Source organism: Trichosurus vulpecula, chromosome 4 (assembly GCF_011100635.1).
Source record: "Trichosurus vulpecula isolate mTriVul1 chromosome 4, mTriVul1.pri, whole genome shotgun sequence".
Classification (NCBI taxonomy): Eukaryota; Metazoa; Chordata; class Mammalia; order Diprotodontia; family Phalangeridae; genus Trichosurus; species Trichosurus vulpecula.
Window position 1 is genome coordinate 377,393,000 of NC_050576.1, and position 26,135 is coordinate 377,419,134.

Consider the following 26,135-nt stretch of genomic DNA (forward strand, 5'->3'; position numbering starts at 1 on the left):
AAATTATTTTCTTCAGATGCATCACTCTTTCCTTTTGGGCAATTTTATTTTTCAAGAATTCATTTTCTCCTGTTAGATTCCATAATTGTTCTCTTGCCTCTCCAATTTGGGCATTAGAATCCTGTTTGAGCTCTTTCAGAATGCTTTTTGAGCTTGAGACCAGATCATATTCCTTTTTGGGGTTTCAAATGTGGATAGAGTGTCAATGCTGTCCTCTTATGAATTCATATTTTGATCTTTTCTGTCTCCATAATATAATTCTATAGCCTTTTTTACTTTTCTAGCTTGCTTCTTCATGGTGGTTGCCTTTTTCCTGGCTTTTTAAGGGCGTCTCTCCTTCTTGAGCCTAGGTGGCTCTGTCCCAAACTTCTTGTGTTGGGAGCTAGGGGACTGTTTAATGGCTGTGTGTGCTGTGGCCTCTAATTCTGTCAGCTAAAGGCTGTACACTGCTGTAGCTCCTCTGATGCTGAGCTGAACCTGGGTGGCATATGCCAAGAATACAGTCTCAGGGAAGTCTTTCTGATTTTTCCTGGGGGGGGGTCACTGTTTGATGTGTTGAGGAGGGGTGGTCTGGCCTCTGGAAGTCTCCTCTTCTCCTAGGGCTGTGCTATATAGCATGCACAGTCTCAGCCATAGGTCTGCACTGGTGTCTGCCAATTCCCCTGGCTGTGCAAAGGCATTCTGGGGGTCCTTGTGATGGCGTGTGTCAACTCCACCCCCGATGCTCAGGAGCTCCTGGTGGTCTGCTAAAGTGGGCCTTGCTGGGATGCTTCCCTTCCTGGGATGCTTCCCTTCCTGCACTGGCTTTCTTCCATCACCACAAGAGGGGCTGCAGCCTCCCAAATTAAAAGACTTTTGAATCCCCACCTCTGGCTCCTCTATTCCAGGGTTTTTCCTAGGGCAGTATTCTCTGGGTTTATTCAAAGGAGGGATGAGAGCTCTTACGAGTTTACTGAGTCATCATGGCTCCGGAAGTTCAAGAAGGTGAGTTTCAAACCTTTTAACTGTGGGCTGATAGCTCCAGGAGTAGATTCTTCTGCCACTGCAGGTGCTGCATTTCTGTCTCTGCTAGCTCCAATGGAGTCCTGTCCTGTGCTGAGAGGCCTGAGGATCAATACCACAGCCCTGGCAGGTTGGGCCTTATCCCATTCCAGTATGGTGCTCTGGGGTTGTTACATGTGCCCAGTGCTCTCCCAGCCTGGTACAATTGATCGCTCTGTTTCTGAACTCTCCTGGCTTGGAGACCTGCCACACTCCATCTGCTAGTTGGTTCTACCTCTCTGAAAACTGTTCAGATTCACTTCTCAAGAGGTATCTGAAAGAATTTCAGAGAGCTCAGGTATGTCCCTATTTTAACTGAGCCATCTTGGCTCCATCCTCTTCTTTCCCCTTTTTAACTGTTTATGCTTCTCTTGGGTCTTGATATTGGAGGTCAGAGTTTTGGTTAGGTCTGGTCTTCACCTTATGAAAACTTGAAATGCCTCTATTTCATTGAATGATAATTTTTTTTCCTTGATGTATTCTGCTTAATTTTGCTAGGTAAATGATTCTTGGTTGTAGTCCTAGCTCTTTGGCCTTCCCGAATCTCATGTTCCATGACCTCCAGTCCTATTAGGTTGTAGCTGCCAAGTCCTATGTGATCCTGATTCTGACTCCCCAATATTTGAATTACTTCTTTCTGGTCACTTGTAATATTTTTTTCCTTGAACTGATAGTTCTGAAATTTGCCTATAATATTTCTTGGAGTTTTTATTTTGGGATCTCTTTCCTGTGGTGATTTAATAGATTCTGTCAATGATTATTTTGTTCTCTGGCTCCAGAACATCAGGGAAGTTTTCCTTGATAATTTCTTTAAAGATTCTGTCCACATTCTACTTTTGATTATGGCTGTCAGGCAGTACAATGATTCTGATACTGTGTCTCCTGGGTCTTTTTTCCAGGTCAGTAGTTTTTGCCATGAGGTATTTAACATTTTCTTCCAGTTTTTCATTCTTTTGATTTTGTTTGATTGATTCCTGATGTCTCATAATGTTTTTAGCTTCTGCTTGGCCAATTCTAATGTTTAAGGTGTTGTTTTTCTCAACTACCCTTTATACTTTTATTTCCATTTGCCCAACTGTAGTCTTTAAGGAGTTGTTTTCTTCAGTGGATTTTTGTATCTCCTTTTCCTCTTGGCCAATTTTACTTTTTAAGCAGTTTTCAAAATTGTTGATTCTTTTTTCCCCAAAATTCACTCGCATCATTCTCATTTCTTCTCCTATTTTTCTCCTACTTCTCTTTTATGATTTTTAAAGCTCCTTTTCAAGCTCTTACATAAATTATTTCTGGACTTGAGACCACTTCCCCTTTTTCTTTGGAGTTTGGCCAATAAATAATTTGATATTTTTGTCCTCTTCTGAATTTGTGTCTTGGTCTTCCCTGTTATCATAATAATTTTCTCTAGTCAGATTCCTTTTTAAAAATTTTTGCTCCTCTTTTTTTGGACTTTTTCTTTTCCTTCAAATTTGAACTCTGCTACCAGGGTGGAAGGGGCACTGTTGAAAGCTTTTTGTGTTAGGGGCTGCAGGCCCTGGCTCTTTATCTGGTGCTAAGCTGATGTTGTTCTGAGGCCCACAGGGTACCCTTGTGTCTGGTGCTGTATTGGGGATGTGTGGTGTGAAGTTTCTGGAGCTGCTGGAAGCTGTAGTGGTCTGCCAGCTTACGTGATGCTGAGCTGGGGTCTTAGTGGTGGTGTCTAGTGTGTGCTGAGGCCTGGTGAGGTGTTTCTGTGTTTTTCCAGTGCTACACTGAAGCCTGTGAAGGTCTGGTCACCTGAGAGTGCCTGTTTGCCCTGGCCTATGCTGAGGAACATGGAAGTCTGGTCCTTGGAGGATGCCTGTTTTCCCCGGGCTGTGCAGAAGTAACTAGAGGTCTGGCTTACTTTCTTGTCATGCTGGAGAATGCCTGTTTTCCAGGAGCTGTGCTGAAGGTCACAGGGGTCTAGCCACTAGAGGATTTCTGCCTGCCCAGTGTTGTGCTGTAGTATGCAGAGGTCTAGCTATTGAAGGATGCCTGTTTGCCAGGCACGACACTGAAGCGTGTGGTGGTTCTCGGAGCTGGAATCTGCCCATTTCCTTTGGTATGCTAAGGTACATGAGGGCTCTTGGTGTTGGCATTTGCCTGCTCCATTGCAATGGGGCTCAAGATCTCCCCCTGGTATACTAAGGTAAGGACAGCTAGGATGCTTTCTGTCCTGGAATATGCTCTCCTTTTATTAGAGTGAGACATATCTTTCTTGCTGATCCTCCAAGTCTCCCAGGCTAAAAGATCACTCCACTCTGTCTTCCCACTGTCTCCACTATTCCAGGATTTGTTCTGGGGTGCTATTTCATGTCTGTTTGTAGATGAATATGGGAGAGTTACAGTGATTTACTGCTTACTCAGCCACCTTCATTCCTGGAAATGGGAAAACAAAACCAAAAAAAAAAGCATTTCCTAAACTTTAAAATGAATGTAAACTTTTAGTAAAGACTCTTCTAGCTTTAAAACTTTATACTTCCAGAAGTTCTGTCAAAAGGAAGCTTTCCTTGAAAACTCCCTTTTACTATGATATACCCACTGTGTCACTAATAATTAGAATTTATTTCCTGTGTAATACATATTGCTACTTCAATATTCAGAGTTCGGTACTTTCTGTCTTCCCCAATATGAATTTAAGGCCTTTGAGTACGGATGTTTGATTCTGTTGTTATTTCAAAGTGCCTAGCGCTTAATGAATGCTCGTTACTTAACAATTATTTTCTATGATATTGTATTTTTTTCTAATTGTGTTTCGTGTATTTGTCATAGTTCTAGCAAAAAGAATATAAATTCTTGAAGGGGAGGGGTGAGTAAAAACATCATTTATTAAGGATATACGACAAACAAGGTGCTGTCATAACTGCTTTAAAAATATTACCTCATTAGAGCCTAACAATATGCCTATGAAGTTTGTGCTATATTATTTTCCCCATCTTACAGTTCATGAAACTGAGAGAGAGGTACAGAGGTTAAAGGACTCTACCTGGGCCACACAGCTAGTAAATGTCTAAAACTAGGTTTGAATTCAATTTTTCCTGGATATAAGCCCAGCCTTCTACCTATTGTGATACTTACCTTTTTCTAGGAAGCGAGTACTGAAAGGTAGAATTAGATCAAATCATCAGTTTTTGCCACCATTTCACATGATCTGTGATGTAGTAATTGGAGTAGGTACTCAAAGATATCTCTTTGCCAACATTTTGATTATTTATCATAAGTTACTATATGTACTTCTAATTAATTAAAATAAATTTCAATAAAATATTCTGAAATTAACTTTCTCTGTCTCTCTGTCTCTTTGTTTCACTTTCTTTTTCTGTCTCTCTGTCTCTGCATTATTATTTGGGTTTAATTGAAATAATAGGTACTCTGACATAGATTAATAATGAGTATAATATTCAGCTCTGGATACTACGGTGTAGGGAAGACACTGATATGCTGAAGGATATACAGAGGAGGGGAAGGTAGGTGGCATAATAGGTGAAGAAAAAGGCCTGGAGTCAAGAAGACTCATCTTCGTGAGTTCAAATCTGGCTTCTGACACTAACTGTGTGACCCTGGGAAAGTCACTTAAACCTATTTGCCTTAGTTTTAACTTCTGTAAAATGAGCTGGAGAAGGAAATGGTAAACCATATGAGTATCTTTGCCAATAAAACCTCAAATGGGTTCCCAAAAAGTCAGACATAACTGAAAAATGTTTGACCAGCAACAATCCAGAGGGGAGCAATCAGAATGGTGAAGGACATTTCAATAATGCCATATTAAAAATGATTGAAAGAACTAGGCATGTTTATGTAGAAAAAGAGAGGACTTAATGGGAATATTATAGTGGCCTGCATATAGGTATCTGAATGACTGCCATGTAGATGATCTTTTAGAATTTTGTTTATTTGTTTGGGCCCCAGAGAACAGAATCAAATTTAGAATTAAGGAAAGTAATGATGCTGTAATGGAAATATCTTAAAGTTGAATGGACTATCTTAGTCTGAAATGGATATTCACTCACTGGAGACCTAAAGGGCTGTATGAACTACGGAATCAATTCTTCTCATGCTCACTGATCTATTTGCCCTCTTAAGATTCTTATACAAAGATGATGTGCTTCTAGGTTTCTTTGGCATTTCTCGTCAGTGATGAGTATATGTGGCATATACAAAAGGATGATATACTGAGCTCCCAGTCCTCACAAAAGTTCCAATTTAGTTGAAGAGCCAAGATATAAGCACATGAAACATTTAAATAAAACTGCAATATAAAGATGTTTTCAGATTGAACTCAAGGTAGGGCAGCATTTGATTGAGTAAACAGAGGTGGAAGCCATAGCTTGGAAAGCCAAAGGGGAGGTCAAGAGTAAAGTGAAAGGTTAAGCAAAGTAGTCAGTATGAAATTAGGTAAGGAATTCATACCAATGTTCAAACAAAGAACCAATGGTCAGAGCTGAGTAAACTGGAGATGGGAATTATTCAGAAATCAATTGCCAATAATAGAGCACAGCATCAAGGCTACCCAAGCAGTTTGGAGCTTTGAAGCAAAAAAAGGTGTGGAACAGAGAAAAGGACCTTCAAAGACAAGAAAGGCTTGCCTCACACATGTTGCCTTTTATATGATCCCTGTCGCAACAGAATGTAAATGACTTCTCATGGAATGATCACCCAGGTTTTAGAAGTTCAGAGGAATTATCACAAGACTATAAGCTTCAATGTAGAGAAGCAGAGATCAGTGTGTCTTAGCACAATCCAAAGAAGTTGTCATGTAAGCTATAAAATAAATGATATTTCACAAGTCTGAGTGACTTGAAATGGCTGGGAAAATCATCCTGGAGAAAGTTAGTTTGAGCTGAGTATAGAAGTGTAGGTCGACCTGACACTTAGAGAAAATAAAATAAGATAATCTGAGCAAGAAACCATAAGCCAGTATGGTTCAGTGAATGGTGGTGCTTAACAGCTAATATTGAGATTAACTTGCCTGAAGTTGACATTTTATGTTGAGAAAGTTTTGTGAGAAGAAACTTATTTGGTATGGTAGGGGAATATTTTGGAAGGCATTGCATGCCAAGATAAAGGGTTTCTACATTTTCATATGGGCAGCAGGGTTTTGTACCATAGAAGTGATCATATGAAAACACTATTTTAGACAAATTAGCAAGACAGGTAATGCTCAGGATGGTGAAGAAATGGTCAAGGCCATATGTAAAGAGTTAGTGCATAGAATCAAACGAATAGATATAATAATCCAGGTTCGGGGATAACATGACACCTCTGTCATGTTGAGTGAATCCACTGAAGAGGATTCATAGGAAGGCATGGACAAAAGTACTATAGAATGAGCAGCCACAGATGAGTTAGAATCTCTGTCACTGAAGAAGATTCTCATATTGATGAAATCACAGATACATCAATACAGCAAAGAATATAATGTGGTAGGCAGAGGGGAGAAACTGGAAGAAACAAGATGAGATAGGAAGCTATTGAATTATTTCAAGCAAGATGGGAAAATAGGGTCATCTAGGGTAGTGGTTTTGGTATTGGAGTGTTGTACCACATCTAAAAGGCATTTTGGCTGTAGAACTGAAAGTAGGGCTGTCAGGGGTATTCCAATTTGTGAGAATCTCTAGATTCTATTTCTCTAGAAGAGGGTGGAGCTCCTGTATCTAATATATGCTGCTATCAATGCTAACAAAATCCATTATAAAGTCATTCACTCTTACCCATTCATATTAATATTATTTTTACTTCACTGCTTTCCCTTTGTTTATTTGAGTTGAATTGCATCCTGTTTTCTTTGGTCAAGGACTGGATCTAATATGACCCAGAAAAACTTCTGGTCTCCAGTTAGTGGATAAATGTTACTTTTCATAATGGATCCTATAAATGAATAGAAAACTGGCCTTAGGGCTCTATTCAAATGGAAATCATTAATAGCTATTTACCAATAAGAAGAGTAGGGTATGTAAGGATATCCTAGTGAAGTCCATAGCATATATTATGGACCTTTTGCTTATTCATTACTGAATTATATTGGGGAAAAGAAAATAAGTAGATGTTTCTTTTGAGTTTGTTTGCTTGCTTATTATATCTTCTCTGAAGGCCAAACCACAAACACTTCTTGTGCTCTCATTTATAATTTTTCTTTCCTTTTGAATTATTTTCCTTATTTTGTCATCAAGTATTCTTTTCTTCCTGACTTTCTTCCCAGGCTTATGCTTATTAAAATCACTTAAGGCAAAGTAAAACTTATATTTCTGTTTTCAAATGAAAAAATAAAAGGTGATTTGTTTTAAAATCAAAAGGAAAAATGCCTATGAAGTGGCAAACATATGTACAACAAAGATTAAAAAGCATGTTATTAGAGTGACTCAAATTTAGGGAATGCAGAAGATACAAATAAAGGTACGCTAAAATGTCAAGGGAAAGGAAGTTCCCTTAGTTTAAAGTCACTTTGAATAGCATACCTAAATAAGAGTGACATAATGAATTTCCTATGAGACAGTGTTGCGATGAGACAGAACAATTGCCTTAGAGGCTAGATGATCTGGGCTCAGATCTGGAATATAATGATTATATGATCCTGAACAAGAAACCTAACCTTAAAGTATTTAAACTATCTAATGTCAAAGCAACTTATTCAAACTTCAAATTATGGAGAAGATAATAATCTTCATTGGCAGAACTTTTCTTTAATACAGTTCCCTTTACCAATGAAAGAATAAGTCAGGAAATGACAAAAATAATTGTCATTAATATAATTATAATGAGGATGAGTGGCTTCAAAATAGATGGCTGAAAAGTTTGTGTTGTTATAGAACAAGTTAGTGGAGCCCTTGAAAATGTAAAGTGCAGCTATGGTTACTTCTATTAATTCTGAGTCTATTCCACGCTATAATTATTTCTGACTATTCTATTCTGAATATTCTCAACATTCTAAGCTATGGGTTATTTCTGATGAATCTGAGATCAAAGAGCATAAAGCATGTTACTTATACTCATTGAAATTCTAGTCAAATGGTATACTTTTGAATGCTCTTGCCTTTCATTCTTTTTTTCCTAAGTAACTTTTGTTTTATTTTGTATTTTTATTTTTTCCCATTTAATAGTATTTTTTCCCAATTACATGTAAAGATAATTTTCGATATTCACTTTTGTAAGATTTCGAGTTCCAAATATTTTTCTTCATCCCTCCCTCCCCTCACTTTCCCCCAAGCTATTCATTTAAAATCATATTAAACATATTTCCACATTAGTCATGTTGCGAAAGAAGAATCAGAACAAAAATTAAAAAAAACACAAGAAAGAAAAAAAGATAAAATAGTATGGTTTGACCTGCATTCAGACTCCATAATTCTTTCTCTGGATGTGGATAGCATTTTCTATTTTGAGTCTTTTGGGATTTTCTTCAATCATTGTATTGCTGTGAAGAGCTACATCTATCAAAGTTGGCCACCAAACAATGTTGCTGTTACTATGTACAATGTTATTGTGGCTCTTCTCACTTCACTTAGCATCAGTTCATGTAAGTCTTTCCAGATTTTTCTGAAATCCACCTGGTCATCATTGCTTTTTATTTTCTTTATTTCATTTTTTTTTTTACCAAAACTCAAATACAGAATAGAGAAAAGAAACAAAAACATATCATAAACTTAAATATTGAAAATTAAATACAAAATAAGAAAGAAAAAAAGCATGTCATGTGCATAGCAGAACATAAGAGAGAGTTCAAAATAGGTAACAATAAATTTTCATTTCAAGAAAGCCTGTATGATAAATAATACACCTTGTGTTGAGAATTGTCTGTCTTTTCTTTGGTTCCTTATGTTTTCTTTTGTTCTCTGCTGTGCACTTTTTAACTTTGTTCTTTTTTCTCCTTCCCCCAACCCCCCCAGAAGGCTACAATATAGGTTAGGTATGTTTCTTAATATATGCATACACATATAGATATATACATATGCTTATACATATATACATGTGTATATAGATATATACTTTCCCAAACATGTTCTACTCCTGATCTTTGTTTTGTTTGTACATATTTCTTGTTTCCTATCCCTCCTGCCTCTTCTACATTTCTTCTACCCACTACATCTACTGGCTACATCGCCCTCCTATTACTTGCCTACCCCCTCCAAGGATCCCTCCCCTATCCTCCCATTCGCATTAATCTAAACACCCTTTACCTATTTCCTCATTCTTCCCTCTAAAAATCCCTCCCTTGTTCTAATCAATCCTTTGTCTTTTCTCCCCCCACTAAACCCCTGCCATTTTATTTCTTCTAAATTTATAAGACTATTATACTTTTCTAAATATATGTGTATTGTTCCCTTTTGAACCCATTCATGATGAAAGTAGGTTACCAGAACTACCAGCCCTCCTCTACCTCTAAATCCTCTGAATCCTCTCTTCCTCTTGCACCTCTTTTGTATAAAATAGTTTCTCTTTTTGGCTGTTTCTAAATGGTTCTACTTTTTAAATTCATATCATAGTCCAGTTTATCCCCTCTTTCTTATGAGCTTGACAATTATTAATAAGAATCTTAGACAGACATTTTACATTTTATGTTACAAAAAAGGTAAACAGTCTGTTGTTATGAATCCCTTATAGTCAGTGTTTGGTATGTACCTTATGTTTCTCTTGGGTCTTGTATGTCAAATCTTTTGTTAAGTTGAGGATTTTTTAAACAAAGTTTTGAAAGTCTGAGGGTTTGTCAAATGTGAATTTCTTTTTCATACAAGACGATACTTAAATTTGAAGGACATGATATTTTTGGCCAGTGCTCCAGGTCTTTTGATAAATTTTGTTCCAAGACCTGTGGTCCTTTAATGTCTCTGCTGCTAGGTCTTGTGTAATTCTAATTGTGGCACCATAATATTTAAATTGTTTTAATCCTGATGTTTTTAATATCTTATCCTTGAGCTGGGGGAGTTGCAGAATTTGACTATGGTATTCCTGTGAATTTTCCTTATAGGATCTCTTTTAAGCAGTATTTGATGGATTTTTTCTATTTCTACCTCCCTGCCTTGTTCTAATGATTCAGGACAATGTAACTATTTCTTGTATTATTGTATCAAGATTATTTTTTTGATGATAACTTTCAGTTACCCTGATTATTTTTATTTTATATTTTCTCATCTTCATCTATTCTCCCAATCTGTTGTTTTTCTTATAAGATGTTTCACTTTCTCTTCTATTTTTTCATTATTCATGTTTTGTTTAATTATTTTGTGATCTCATAATTTCACTGGCTTCACTTTGCCCAATTCTAATTTTGAAGTTGTCATTTTCCTCCTTGAGATTCTGGATCTTTTTTCCTAATTGGTTGACTTTCCTTTCAAAACTTTATTGTTTTTCTTGGATTATTTTTTTCTCCATATCTGTCATTTGATTTTTAAAGTCTTTTTTAAAATCTTCTATAAATTCTTTTTGGGCAAGTGACCATTTGGCATTGCTTTTTGGGGGTTTTATTGCATCAATATCCATCTTTGAAGATGTACCCTGGTGACCTCTATTCCCATAATAGGTTTCTATGAATTAGTGTTCCAATTTTCCCACATGTTCTCCAACATTTATCATTTTTCTGTTAGGTGCGATGTGGTACCTCAGAGTCATTTTGATTTGCATTTCTCTAATCAATAGAGATTCAGAATATTTTTTCATATGACTATAGACAGCTTTAATTTCTTCATTTGAAAACTACCTGCTCATGTCCTTTGACCATTTATGAGTTAGGGAATGACTTGTATTCTTATAAATTTGACTCAGTTCTCCACATATTTTAGAGATTAGGGCTCAGAGACACTGGTTGTAAAAATTATTTCCTAGCTTTCTGCTTCCCTTCTAATCCTGGATGCATTGGCTTTATTTGTACAAAACCTTTTAATTTAATGTAATCAAAATTATGAATTTTGCATATCATAATGTCCTCTATCTCCTGTTTGGTCATAAATCCTTCCCTTCCCCATAGATCTGACAGGTAAACTATTTTTTTCTCCTAATTTGCTTACAGTATTATCCTTCACATCTAAATAGTGTACCCATTTTAATCTCATCTTGGTATGTAGTGAAAGATGTTGGTCTATGCCTAGTTTCTGTCATACTATTTTTCAGTTTTTCCAGCAGTTTTTGTCAAATATTGAGTTCTTATCCCAGAAGCTGGAGCAGATTCCTATAGTCATTGATTACGATGTCTTTTGTACCTAACCTATTCCACTGATTGACCACTCTATTTCTTAGCCAGTACCTGGAGTTTAGATGATTGCTACTTTATAATAGTTTTCTTGGTTGCAGTCGAACTCCTTTGCCTTCTGGGATACCATAGGCCAAGTCCTCTGATCCTTTAGTGTTGTTGTGTTTGTCCTTTGTTTTTGAAGAGGACCATGACATCAGGCAAATGATAACATGACTTTCAGTTTACTTTGATTTGAGTGAGGGAGGGCTGTGCAAGGTCACCAGCCTTACTTTTTCCTCCAGAGCCATCTGAATCCAGTGACCAGATATTCATCAGGATAACTGGAGAGTGAGTCAAGGGATGGCCCATTTAATTAAAAAAAAAAAAGGAAAAAATCAAGCGCTGAGGGGAAGATCCTCAGGGTTGCTCTTCTAAAGAGACACAGTTACCATTGACATTCACTTTAAGGCTGGAGGGCCCAAAATACAGCCATCAAGTAGAACTTGGGCAGGGACCTATTGTGGTCCAGCGTAGGAACTTCAGAGTGAACTGGGCTTAAGGTTTTGTGAAAGAAAGGAAGAAAGAAAGAAAGGAAGAAAAAGAAAGAAAGGAAGGAAGGAAGAAAGAGAAAGAAAAAGAAATCTAACCAGTAAATCCCAAGTTAAGGGCAACTTCTGGCTATCAAAATTTACCTTTCTTTGGAGAGGAAAGAGAGAAGGAGGAGAGGGAGAGGATGAGCTGAGTTACCCAACTTGCTGAGTCCCCATTCCTGACTGTGGTTCCATGATATTTAAATTGTTTCTTTGTGGCTGTTTGCAGTATTTTCTCCTTGACCAGATAATTCTATAATTTGGCTATGGCATTCCTTGGAATTTTCATTTTGGGATGTCTTTCAGGAGATGATTAGTGGATTCTTTCAATGACTACTTTATCCTCTGGTTCTAGGACTTCAGGGCAGTTTTTCTTGATTTTCTTGAAAGATGCTGTCCAAGCTCTTTTTTTGATGATGGCTTTCAGGTAGACCAATAATTCTTAAATTATCTCTCCTAGATGTATTTTCCAGGTCACTTGTTTTTTCCAATGAGATATTTTGTATTTTCTTCTATTTTTCATTCTTTTGATTTTGTTTGATTCTTGATATCTCGTTGAGCCATTAATTTCCAATTACCCAATTATAACTTTTCAGGAATTGTTTTCTTCAATTAGCTTTTGTACCTCCTTTTCCATTTGGCCAATTCCAGTTTTTAAGGAGTTGTTTTCTTCAGTGGATTTTTTTTCCCATTTGGCCAGTTGTATTTTTTAAGGAATTGTTTTCTACAGCCAATTTTTGTCCTTCCTTTTCCAAGCTGTTGACTCTCTCTTGCATACCTCTCATTTCTCCCCCCACCCTTTTTCTACCTCTATTATTTGACTTTTAAAATCCTTCTTGAGCTCCTCCAAGAAGGCTTTTTGGGCTTGAGACAGTTCATATTCCACTTTGAGGTTTCAGATGTATGTGTATTGACAATATTGACCTCTTCTGAGTTTGTATTTTTATCTTCCCTGTCATCATAGAAAGGGTCTATGGTCAGGGTTCATTTTTGCTATTTGATCATGTTTTTTGCCTTTATTTCTGACTTTTAAAGTTTGTATCTGCTTCTGGGGAGCAGGGGGCACTGTCACAAGCTTCTTGTGCTATGGTCCAGGGACCTAGTCACTGAATTTGTGTGCTGGGGCCTCATGTGCTGGCAGTTCAAGGCTGTAGGGGTCTGGCAGCTTACTTGGCCCTGAGCTGGGGTCCTACTGGTGGTGTTTGGTATGTACTGAGCACAGGTGGGGTTTTTATGTGTCCCTGGGTCTATGCTGAAGCATGTAGAGGTTTGGCCACTGGATGGCGCCTGCCTTCCAGGGACTGTGCAGGAACACAGAGAGGTCTGCTGCTGAAGGATGTCTGCCTGCCTGGGGCTTCATCAGTGCATGTGGTAGTTATTCAAGCTGTAGTCTGCCAGTTCTCCTGATTATGATAAGGCACGTGGTATGTCCTGGTAGTAGTTTTTGCCTTCTCCACCACAGTGTGGCTAAGGATCTGCTGCTGGTTTGCAGAGCTGGTGCTTGTCACCAGCTTGCTGGGACATTTCCTGTCCTGGAATGTGCTCCCCTTTTAGATGATAGAAACAGAACTTTCTTGCTGATCCTCCAAGTTTCCTGGGCTAAAAGACTATTCCACCCCATTTTCTGCTGGCTCTGCTATTCTAGGATTTTTCTTGGGGCAATAATTTTTGATTTTTTTAGAGGTCAATAATGGAGAGTGACAGCTTTTCACCATCTTGGGTCCCAGAAGTCTCCAGTGGATTCTTTCAATTTGTTTTACCCTCCAGTTCTAAAAAATCAGGGCAGTTTTCCTTGATAATTTCTTGAAAGAGGATGTCTAGGATCTTTTTTTTAAAAAGATAATCATGGTGTTCAGGTAGTCCAATAATATTTAAATGATCTCTCCTGGATCTATTTTCCTGGTTATTTTTTTTAATGAGATATTTCACATTGTCCTCTATTTTTTCATTCTTTTGGCTTTGTTTTATTGTTTCTTGATTTCTCATAAAGACATTAGCTTCCATTTGCTCCATTCTAATTTTCTTCAGTGAACTATTGAACCTCCTTTTCCATTTGACCAATTCTGTTTTTTAAGGTGTTCTTCTCCTCATTTGTTTTGGGACCTCTTTTATCATTTGGCCTAGTATGTTTTTAAGGTGTTACTTTTTAGTATTTTTTTGTGTGTCTCCTTTACCAAGCTTATGATTTTCTTGCATCATTCTCATTTCTCTTCCCAGTTCTTCCTCTGCCTTTCTTCCTTGGTTTTCAAAATGCTTTTTGGGTTCTTCCATGGTCTGAGACCAATTCATATTTTTTTTGGAGGCTTTGGATATAAGAATTTGACTTTATTGTCTTCTTCTTAGTGTGTTTTCATTTTTCTTTTCACCATAGTAACTTTCTGTAGTCAGAGATTTTTTTCTCTAATTTTCTCATTTTCTAAGCCCATTACTTGACTTTTAATTGTTTATTAAAGTAAGGCTTCACTTCCAGGGTGAAAGGCACACTGTTCAAAGCTTTATGGGTTTTGTGCAGCTGTTTTCAGAGATAAATCTAGGGGCCTGTAAGTTTTCAGTTCTTCCAAGGTGCTATGATCTAAGGAGAGGTGTTTACTACTCTCCTAGCCTATGCCACAAGCACTCTTTTCAGCCCTGGAACTGTAAGGAGGGACCTTCCTCCTCTGTGGCTGCAAGCTCTGCTATGTTAGTGCTCCTCCTCACCGTGGGAATGCCACCCAGGACTGTGACCTAGATCCAAATATGGGCAAAGCAAGAAGTCCTGCCTCAGTGCTAGCAAAAAGACCCTTGTGTAATCTCCATCTGACCAGTTGTTTGAACCCTTACTGTCTGTGGGCTGAGAAAACTCCAGAAGCAGTCATTGCCACTGCCTCTACTACCATCACTGCTGATTCAGTGGTTCCCAAGGCCTGCTCCTGGTTTTCTGTGGCCAGGGCTGTGTGGGTGGCCTGTACTGGTATGTGCATCACTATCACCCAAGTGTGACAAATCTTTCCTGTTGACATTCTAAGTTGTCCTGGTGTCTGCAAACTGAGTGGTCTGGAAATCACCAATGCTGTCAGTGATTCCTTCACTATGAGTCCTGCCCCTTGTTTGCTGGGCCAGATCTGTGCTGGCATGGCCTGTGCTGGACTCTGCTTCTGTCTCACCCTGGTACAACAGACTTTTCCTGATAATCTTCCAAGTCGTCTTGGCCTGGAAATTTGTTCGCTCCTTTTTTGTGAGTTCTATTGCTCTATAATGTGTTTAGACTCATTTTAAAGGCATTTGGAGGGTTTGGGGAAAAGCTCAGGTGAGTTCCTGCCTTTACTCTACCCTCTTGGCTCTGCCTCCCAAGTTCTAATTTTTATTTCACCATAAACTAGATCTGTGAACTTCCACAAGTCACTTCATTAAGTCACAGGATGACTTAGTAGTCAGACTTTCTAGGTTGAACTGCACAGCTCTTCACACTGTCTTTTTCAAATTTTGTTTTACTTGAGCAGATGTTTCAAGTAAGCAAATATTCCAGAAAGTAAACTCATTCATGTAAGGCATAGAATCTAAGAAGGAAATCTTAGAGAATAACAGATAACATTATTCTCAGGCATTTAAAATCTTGCCTGGAATTAGAAGAATGAATTCCGTAGCCTTTTAAAGATGATTTTATATCTTGAATATGTGACTGTGTAATTGTCTCTGTATGAGTAAATGAAGGAGAAACTTTCAGGAAGAATAGAGAAAGGAACTTAGTTATGTCCCTCTTTTTCTCATACTCTATATAAAGTGACTTAAAACTAAGGGAAGTCCCTTTCCCTTGATAATTTTAAGGTGCCTTTATTTGTATCTTTTACCTTTCCCAAATATTGATTCAATCTAAAAACATGCTTTTTAATCTTTGTTGTACATGTGTTTACTGCCTCGTAGGCAATTTTCCTTTTCATTTAAAAAAAACAACATGTTTTTTCATTTGAAAACAGAAAGGTAAGTTTCACTTTGCCTGAAGTGATTTCAATGAGCATAAGTCAGGGAAGAAAGAAAGGGAGAAAGGAATACTTGATGACAAAATAAGGAAAATAAATCAAAAAGAAAGAAAAATAATAAATAAGAACACAAGAAGTGGTCACGGTTCGGCCATCCAGAGAAGGTGTAACAAACAAGCAAATAAACACAAAAGAAGCTTCCTGTTATTGTCTTTTCTCCATTGCAATCAGCAATGAAAAAGCAAAAGATGCTTTTGCCTCATGGGCACTTTTCTTTTTAAAACCAATCTCTTTTTTATTTGAAAAAAGAAAAGTTTTCCTTTGCCTCAAGTGATTTCAATAATGAGAAATGGCATTATGGGATTACAAAACAATACTCAAATGTATCTATGGTCGCACTTATTTGTTTTTTTCCTCTGGCATGTGGTTGTTGATCTTGTGAGAGTCTTGCCCATGTTCTCCTGTAAGAGATGGTCAACTCAACATATTTTCTTCTAAACATGAGAATAATAGCAGAGTACTTGTGATACCCATCTGTCAATCATAACTTTTGTCATTTGACCAGCTGGTAACATCCTCTCTTCCTATCATACAGTTTCTTAATGATTCCTTTCAATCCTATTCTTCCTGAAAGCTCCCAAAATAATGTTTTAGTTGGCATTTTGCTAAAGCAACAATCTGTTCGTGTCACACGTCTCCCTTAATCCTGACCTACTTAATAAACTTCAGTGATTCCCTATTGTCTCCAGAATCAAATATAAACTCCTTGTGTTGGCATTTAAAAAAAAAAAACTTTGTAGCCCAGTCCCTTTTCATTCTTCTTGCACATTATTATCAACAAAACACTCTATAATCTAGCTATCTTGGCCCATTTATCATCCTTACACAACATGCTTTATATCCCATCTCTATAACTTTCAATTGGCTGTCTCCCAATTCCTGGGAAGTTTTTCTTTTTTGCTTTTACCACTCAGAATCATTGGCATCCTTCAAGGCTCACAGTAAATGGCATGTTCTGGAGAAAGCCTTACCTGATGAATTGATAATTAATTTATGAAATTATGAAAAAAGGATGCATGCCTGGTTCTTTAGGTACTTGCTTAAAAAGATTAGGATTGGGAGTGGACAATGGGATAGCATTCACCTTTTAGTAAGGGACAGAGACAAGTTGCAAAAAGTGGAGAGAAACATGGAAGTAGGGCTTAGGGATGGGGTAATAGGATAGTGAATGGAGGAAGCATGAGGAAGAAGATGAGAAGGGGGAGAAGAAGAGAATATTACTCATATAACCATGGATTAGATTTTGGAACACTAGGCAACATGGACCTGATAGAGATGTAACAGTGCTTGGGGGAGGGGGGGAAAGTAGTTTGAGGTCTCATTTTTCCGTTTGTTTGTTTGTTTGAGTTTTGGTAGAAACAGACCAACACCTATCTGTGGCATATTGGAGTTATTTTATTAACATATCCAAATCATTTCAGAGTTATCATTAAACTTCAAAGCCATCTTCTCAAAGTTATAAGCATCTTTTTGATTTTCTGCTGCTCTGGAGCTATGGACATCTAGATTTTTTCTGGAATTTACATACCATAGGACCAGAACTTTGACAGGTAGCACCTAGATAGCTTCTCCTGATTTGGCATGTATTACTAGCATATGAATTTTGGTTAATATATGATACAATTTGCAAATCATGCTCCTGTGATCCTTAAGAGGGTTTCTAAATGACTTCCAGGGTTTCTTTTGTAATCCCACTTCCTTTTAATGCTTCTTTATTGGCTACCCATAACGGTAACTTACCATACTGATTATTGGTGTGGTGGTCAGGAGAACCACAACAAGATAAAATTTTCATGCACCTGGACACCTAAGATACATATGCCTTCAAGTGTTTTATAGGTGATACAGTTTGGAGACACTTTTGGTTTCTGTATGGGGGCAACTACGCTTTACAACAGATAAAAATTTGTAAAAATATGTAATAATCTGAAGCAGTGTCTTTACTTTTATCCACTTGCCATTTTCCAGACCCTATAAATTGTATGAATTCTTCAAAACTATTGTAATTTCAAGTAATATCTTCTCATATACATTCTTCTTATTTGTTGTTAATTTTAATTATTGTTTTATACTGTGATTGTGAAATACATAATTCAATTACATTTCATTTGATTGAATTAGGGCTAGCCATGTGGTATCTCATCCAAAGAAAGATGTTTAATTTTTTTTTAAATGAAGCTCTGGAAAGTTGCTAAAATGTTGTGAGAATATGTTGGTGTGCATGTCTGCTTGCACTTGTATATTTGGTAGTTTTTTGTTCCTTTATGAAGCAAAGAATTGACTTTTTAAAAGAATACCAATGACATGCAACATAAGAGGTTATATAACCAAGAGTCACTTGGCTGCTTTTTGCTATATTGTCATTACTTGAAAATTTATGACAGCATAAATATTAAGAAAGCTAAGGAGTAAGGACTTCATTCCAGGGCTAGAATATATGAGCAGGATAACAGCTAGCTCTTTGCATGGCCAGATAGGAATAGAGGAACCTCTCAAGAGTCAGATTGTTGATTGAGAGTTCTCATGGTTCACTAATGTCCTCTCTGAGAAGTCCTAGAGCTTCATCATAATTATTATGTAGAGTCCTACAAATCGAGATTTGGAATGAGCAAGGGAGAATTACTTATCTATTAAGAATGATGTTGCTGACAAGCATTCTCTATGGTCCAGTCAAAGGATTTCCATTAGGCATATATTTCTCTTGAAGAAATGTTGTGCTGTAAGTGCAATCAGGGAGAAAAGAAAGCAAAGGGACTCTTCATATCCTCTAAACTCAATTCACATCTTATAATGGCACTTAAATCTTCATTATATTGAACATTTTTGTATAACACAATATTAAATAGTCAGCACTTTGTTCAAAAGAGATACTATATAACTGCCAATGATGCAAGCAATAAAACTTATCCATAAATTATATCAGAACTACATTTATCAGATATTAAAAAAGGATACAGTTGTGCATATTTACCAGTAATATTTCTACTACTAATACATCCTGGGTATATTGACCTTCTCCTAGGTTCAGTTTCCTTATCTATAAAGTGGATATACTAATAGCATCTACCTCACAATATTGTTGTCAGGATTAAATAAGCTGATATATGTAAAGCAGTCTGTAAATATATAGGCATTTTAAAATGTGACAGTGATGATGATAACACCACCAGCAATAACAACTATAATTTTCTTAAGCCATTTCTAAAGGGGAGAAGCAGTGTGCTGTAGTGAATAGTGAACTGGCTTCAACATGGGTGGATGTGATGGTGCACAAGAAGATTTATGTTCTATCACCTCTGAGACATACTAGTTGTGTGATCCCAGGCAAATCATTTTATTTCTTAGTGTCTGAGACAATTGTGGGATATTGTAAGTCACAGTGAGTTTTCTCATTGGGAGTTCTTTATACAAATGAAATCATAGTACTTGCCCCTTCCATTTCTAACATAAAATACAGGGAAATGATGCTTTTATTTTATGATTTACAATGTTCTGTATTCAACATTTTTTGAAATTCCTAAAAAAGGAAATGCCTATATTTAAATGTACAATTCTATCATGATATCATTTTAACTTATACACACACCACATTTTATGTCATATTTCATTCATGGTTCAGAAACCTTTTTTTGGAGGCCACTTGGGAAGCTTCATGACACTACTACTTCAAGTCAACTTATTTACTTGCAAAAGTAAATAAGTTCTTTTACAATACATACTTATATCACATGGAAAGTATCAATACTTGTATTATTATTAGGTAAAATAATAATACGTATTTTAATAGGGAAAATAAGGCAAGTGAACAGTTTCACTGATGCTGATGGAGCTTCATTGTCCAATACTGAAGTCTAAATGCTTCTGAGCAATCCTTCCCTGATCTAGGATACAAATGTCATCATTGTGTCATAATTGGTACTGCGACAATCCTAGAGGTGAAGGAAGCTTCATTTAATCTTTCTGCTACTCTACAATCTGTCAATTGATAAACATTTATTAAACATATGTGTGTCAAGAACTTTACTATGTGCTGAAGAAAAAAATAAAGGAAATGAAAGCCCTTGCACTCAAGGAGCTCCCAGTCCAATGGGTACAACACATACAATCAACTATATTTATTGGATACTAACATGATATATAAAGCAAAAATCAATAATATACAGGATAATAAATAGAGGGAAGGCAGTAAAATTAAAGAAAGTTGAGAGAAATTTTTGGTAGAAGATGGGATTTTAACAGATAGTAGAAGGAAACCAGGGAATCCAAGACAGAGATGAAGAGGAAAATAATTCCAGGGATGAAGGACAACCAGTGCAAATGGCATAGAGGGCAGTGAAGTATAAGAATACAGGAAGGGAAGGTAGGACACATTATAAGGGACTTTGAATGTCAAAAAGGATCAATAATAACAGCTAGTATTTATAGTGTTTTGTAGTTTTCAATGCTCTTTACAACTCTTTTATTTGTCACAATATCACAATGAGGCAAGTGCATAGTAAAATTATTATTTCTTTTTATGCAGTTAAGGAAGCTAGAAGTAAGTAATTTACCCAAGGATATATGGTTAATTAAATGACAAAAACAAGACTAAACCCATCTTCTTATTCTACTTCTCAGAATCTTTCCATTATATTATGGCTTGCTTCTCATCCTCATCCTTTGGGATGAAAAGAAAACTTTCTCTTTGAAGTATATTCTTACATCAAGTTCTACCTGGTCTCATTTCTAAATATTTGAGGGAAATCCTCAAATTGGTTGCAAATTATTGGCTTGAATTCAGAGGAAATGTGTTCAAATCCTCCACCAGGCATATATTAACCATGTGACCTTGGGCAAGTCACCTGAAATCTCTGAGCTTCACTTTCCTTACTTATAAACGATAGGGATTAGACTAGATGTCCACAGATCCCTTTCCACTCCATCAATCTACTCACTATCAATCACTCAACAAAAATTTAATAAGGCATTCATCATGTCAGGTACTGGGCTAGGCACTGGGGGGGATGGCGGTGTACAAATACAATAAATGAAGCAATCCCTATTTGCAGGAAGTTTATATTTTAATGAGTTAGAATGCAGGGTTTTATATATAAATATATTGAGAGCAAATATAAATAGAATAAGTGCATACTAGTTTGAAACCTTACACAAAAAATGAATCTTATTTTTTATTGACACAGTGGATTTACTTTTCATAATTAATACTAGAGCAAAACTTTGCCATTCATTCCTTATGGTATTTGTATACATAGAAGAATACTGAACCTGAAGTCAGGAAGAACTGAGTTCAAATCTTGATTCGGACATTTAGCAACTATGCGATACTGAATAAGTCACACTCTATTTATGTCAGTATCTTCATCTGTAAAATGGCAAATAATAATAATACAGGACTGTTGTGAAGATAAAATGAGATAAATTTGTACAGTGCTTTGCAAAAAACAGCAGTATAAAAGTATTCTTTTTATTATTATTTTCATTATTATAATGATGATTGTGCTTGTCATGATTAAATGTCATGTCCCTAGAACCACAAACATCCTTTCTTCCCCAAATGCATAAAAGTAATTTAAGATTCTATGTAAACGTAAATAAAATCCAGAGTTCCTGTATTAAATCTCCTAATAGCCACACTCTAATTCTTACCTGTATTAATATTTATGAAAGACAATGTCCCAGATTATTTTTCATTTGGGAATTCATGGAAATGGATTCCATGTCCATTTGATCCCATCAAGAAATTGCCTGTCTTATTTTAATTAAACCACTTTTGTAAATGAAAGAGGTTCACTTTTACCTGAATTCCATCCTAATAAAATTTGAAAATTTATGTAAAGGAACATATTTTATCCTGGAGAGATGTTCTTTGACCTGAGGCAAAATGCAGGTTCAATTTGCTTTGTATATCATTTCTATCTTCTTCCCAGAGGCCAATAAAATTCTAATTTTTATATTCAACATGAATGGTCTCGTTGTTATGACCCTGTAAGTGTGCACGTCTGATCATACTATTATGTAAGTGGTTTCCATATGAATTAGGTCATCCTTTAGGACCAACGTCTCTAATTCTGAAGTTCATGTCTTGAAGAAACTTGCTTTGTCATCTTCTCCTCCTGAGAATTCATATATAGATAAGTAATAGCCCTCATTTCAATTCTCCTGGCCTCCATATGACTTCATTTTTTAAAAGATTATGATAAAAGTTCTACTCACACAAACTGGGTGTTTCAGTACTGCTCCAATGCATATGAGTATCCATGTTATGAAATTGTGTCAGCTCCTAAAATCTATGCATTCACTTTGTGAGATTCTACTATTGCTATGATGAAAGGTACTAATTAAATATAAGCTTTTATTAGATCTTGAGAATTCAAATGATTCAGGATATTCATAATGAATGATAAAGTTCCTAGAATAGTAATTTGGAGACTCGTATTAGCCTATCAATGTCTAAGTCAAAGAAGTGCCCCAGAAATTTTGGATAGGTTATTTCTTGAAACAATAATGAATACATGCAATTCATGTCTGTGTTTGAGCATCAAAACTATGGAAACACACAGCACACACGTATTAATATGGATATATGTGCATATTTACATAGAAGAATAAAAATAAAAAGGAAGAAGGGAAGGAAGGAAGCAAAGGAAGGAAGAAAGAAAGGGAAGGACAGAGGAAGGGAGGGAGAAAGGAAGGAAGGAAGGAAAGAAGGAAGGGAGGGAGGAAGGAAGGGAGGGAGGGAGGGAGGAAGGAAGGAAGGAAGGAAGGAAGGAAGGAAGGATGGAAGGAAAATAAAGAGAAAGTTTTGTTTTAACTTTAGCGAGGGACCTGGCCTCAGAATCAGAATGATTTAGGTCCAAGTCTTGCTTCTTGCACATATTGACTGTGTGAATCTAGTCAAGTGAGTTAACCTCTCAGTGCCCCAAGAAACTCTCAAAGTCTAGAAGTTGCTGATGAGGTGTATTGGTCCAAGGAGTTTTCTCCCTTGGAGTTTACTAGACCATTGAAATCATAGATTTTGTCCAGCTAAATTCTCAATCCTATATCTTTTATACATTGCTGTATTCCTGAAAGACTTTAGGATTAATAGTTCTGATATGTTCCTTAAATATATTAGTTGAACTATGTTACTGGTAGATTTTATCTATGATCCTTCAGGATGTGTAAAGTATTTTTCTGATTTGAATTCTTATAGTCAATCTTATCATCTCAGTTTTGGGGCTGCTCCCTTAGCTATCTGGCATGCAACCATTTTAATCATATCAGAAAGAAACACTAACATTGCAGAAAGATTAGCTGCCATGATGCCCCCTACTTATATACTGACATTTCACCTGGGCTGGGTAAGCTTCCTTTTCTTTTTTCCTTCCTTCCTTCCTTCCTTCCTTCCTTCCTTCCTTCCTTCCTTCCTTCCTTCCTTTCTTCCTTCCTTCCTTCCTTCCTTTTTTCCTTCCTTCCTTCCTTTATTTTTAAATTTTGGAGAAAGCATTCAAGAAATAGATTGTTGGTCTAAAACACTAACTCTACAAATGTTCATATTTTATTATGGTACATTAATCACATTTTAATATATAAATGCTGCATATTTGTATATATTGGGTATGTAGTCTAGTTCTCCATTAGAAAGATTGAGGAGCCTCAGAAATTCAAGGTAACTAAGGCCAAAAGAAAAAAAATACACTTAATATTTTCTGTGAATTTAATAGTGATCCTAGATTGGAGATAGTTAACCTGAGATCTGTGAACTTTTTTTCTTTCTATTTTTTACCATTATATTTAATATAATGGATTTATTTCATAATTCCATGTACTTTATTTTACATATTTTAAAACATTAAGCTGAGAAGAGGTTCAGAGGTTTTAAAATATTGACAAGCAAAATGTTAAGAAGCTCTGCCCTAAAATCATTGAGCCGACACTTTTCTGCAACAACTAGAAATTTGTGTGGTTTGGCTTTTGTCCAGGCCTAGATGGCAGCGACCAGGGCCTCTAAGAGCCTCTACCGAGGGTGCCGCTGCCCCAGGTGAGATCTGGCCACCCAGGTGAGATAGGGCCTCTGAGGCCGGGTCGGTATCTGTCACTACCACCCTTTCTGCTTAGCTGGGAAGCTCCAGCACCTTCCGGAGGGCGGACGCGGCATCATGTAGCTGCTTGGTTATCCAGATGCTTCCTTGGCCATCGCTTCCACCTCTACCTCCAAGGTCGCCGCCCTCATACCGCTCTATTAGAAAGAACTTAAAAAGTGGGATGGATTTGAATACATATTGGAAGAGAAGAGGCATTTTGATGACCTGAAATATGCAATGAAATGCTATACACCTAAGCTCTACAAGGGACTTTGCCCTGGCAAGACAGATAAAATTAAATGTATTGTTCTCAAATCTGAGGAGGTTCAGTGTACCACCAAGCAAATCTCCAGGAAATCAAAGGAGTCTGCTGATATAATCCAAGAAGAAGCTTCTGTAATCCTGGATGAGATGACTCACAAATTGCATTTGGGAGCCATCTGACTTTTTGCTTTCAGTTTGAGTAAAGTGTTTAAACGTATTTACAAGAAAGTGTGTGTGTGAATGAAGACAGAAGGAATGGTTATGCTCCAGTTGAATTTTTCCTTGAAGGGACAAGAAGCTATTGTGCTAAAACCTTGAGTCCCATATTTGGTCTTCTCAATATCGTGATGGAACTGTTTTTTTAAGAGAGAAGTTTTCGACACCTGCCTTGTTCCAATTAGCATCAGTTCTGATAGGCCATTAGAAGAAATTCTATATACACATGAACTTCTAGGAGTTCCTAAGCTGAAGGAATCAACAGCTAGGCTACTGAAAGCAAGGAAGATACTCATTGAAAATTTTGGAAGCATTCCCGTGTACTTTAGAGAACCTTTATCACTCTGATCCATGGCAAACAGGAAGATGAATTGGGGCCCATATATAGTCCCCTGACACATCCCCCAGAAACAATCTGTGGATATGCATGCACTTCTCAGTCATGTCACCTACAAACTGGAACCTCTGCAAATTGAAAATATGGTTCTGAACCCATGGAATCTAGTAGCCACTGTATTTCTTGAGAACTTACCAAAAATGGACTTTGATGTTTTGGTTAAAAAGACTATCTGCCTGAAAGATTTAACACAGATCTTTGGAGGATTTCTAGTTTGGCCTGAAAATATAGCTGCTGATGAAGTTATACGTTCTTCCCTTCTGCTTTCTAACATTGTCAGTCTTACCAAGGACCAGGTGGTTCTGAAAGAGGAAAGTGGAGAACAAGGAACTGCTGAAGGACATGTTTTCTAGCATATCACTATCCCCATGTGTGTGGCTTACAGGAATCCGAGGCTCAACATTTTTGTCTGTCTTTCTTTCGTGGCTGTATCACTGCAGATGACACCTGGTTTCAGGTAAGAGGACATCTATAGCTTCTTTGACTTCCTACGTGATGTGTTTTCCGATGAATTCTTCTTTCCCGGAAACGCACTGAAGGACTTTGAAGAAGGCTGTTAACCTGTTTACTAAAAATGAAACTGTTCAAGTGACTCCACAAGACATTTTAGTTACAGACAAAGGAGATACTGTGGTATCATTTTTAGCATTACTCTTTAAGCCCTTTGTGGAAAGTTATCGGATGATTTGCCAATATCTCCTGAAAGAAGACAATGAATATTTCACTGAGAAGCAGTACTTAACTGGATTCAGAAACTATATTTACTATCTTCTGGAATCGGGAGACTTGTCAGTGTTACGAGCTACTTTCTTCGATGTGCACAAAAATGCGTTAGCAGCTCTTGTTCAGCTGGGCGCAGTATCGAAAAACAAGTCAACTGATGAGTACACTTATAAGGTGAATGATGGAGCCACCATAAAGTTAGAAGAAATGCTTGGTGCCAAAACATCTATAGGAAAACCAGTGACAGCAAAACTTTAACCTTTCCCTGTAATTGGATGGGGAAGAATGTTGCAGAATGACTTTGAAAACAAAGCAGGAATTCAAAAGAGAATACAATAGCTTTCATTCCTCTGACTTCTTTGGGAGTATCTAATAAAGGGAAAAAAAAGGGGTTCAACTGAAGTAATGAGTGTGGGCCTTTGAACTCTGATGCTAAAAACTGCATTTGTGTCATCTTCCCTCGGTGTTTTTGAATAAACTATCCTTTTGGATACATATTTGGAAAAAAAACACACAGCACAACTATTACTTCACTACCAACTCTCAGCTTCTTACATAGGGTATTCCATTTCTGTAGATTTACTCATTAATGTGTAACTTAGGAAATAAAATATTTAAATAAAAAAAGGAAAAAAAAAGAAATTTTTG

General features: G+C 36.9%; 1 pseudogene; it reads left to right on the top strand.

The window, feature by feature from the left end:
* Nucleotides 1-962: 962 nt before the first annotated feature.
* On the top strand, nucleotides 963-25,745 carry LOC118847286 (annotated as a pseudogene).
* The last annotated feature ends 390 nt before the right edge of the window (nucleotides 25,746-26,135 follow it).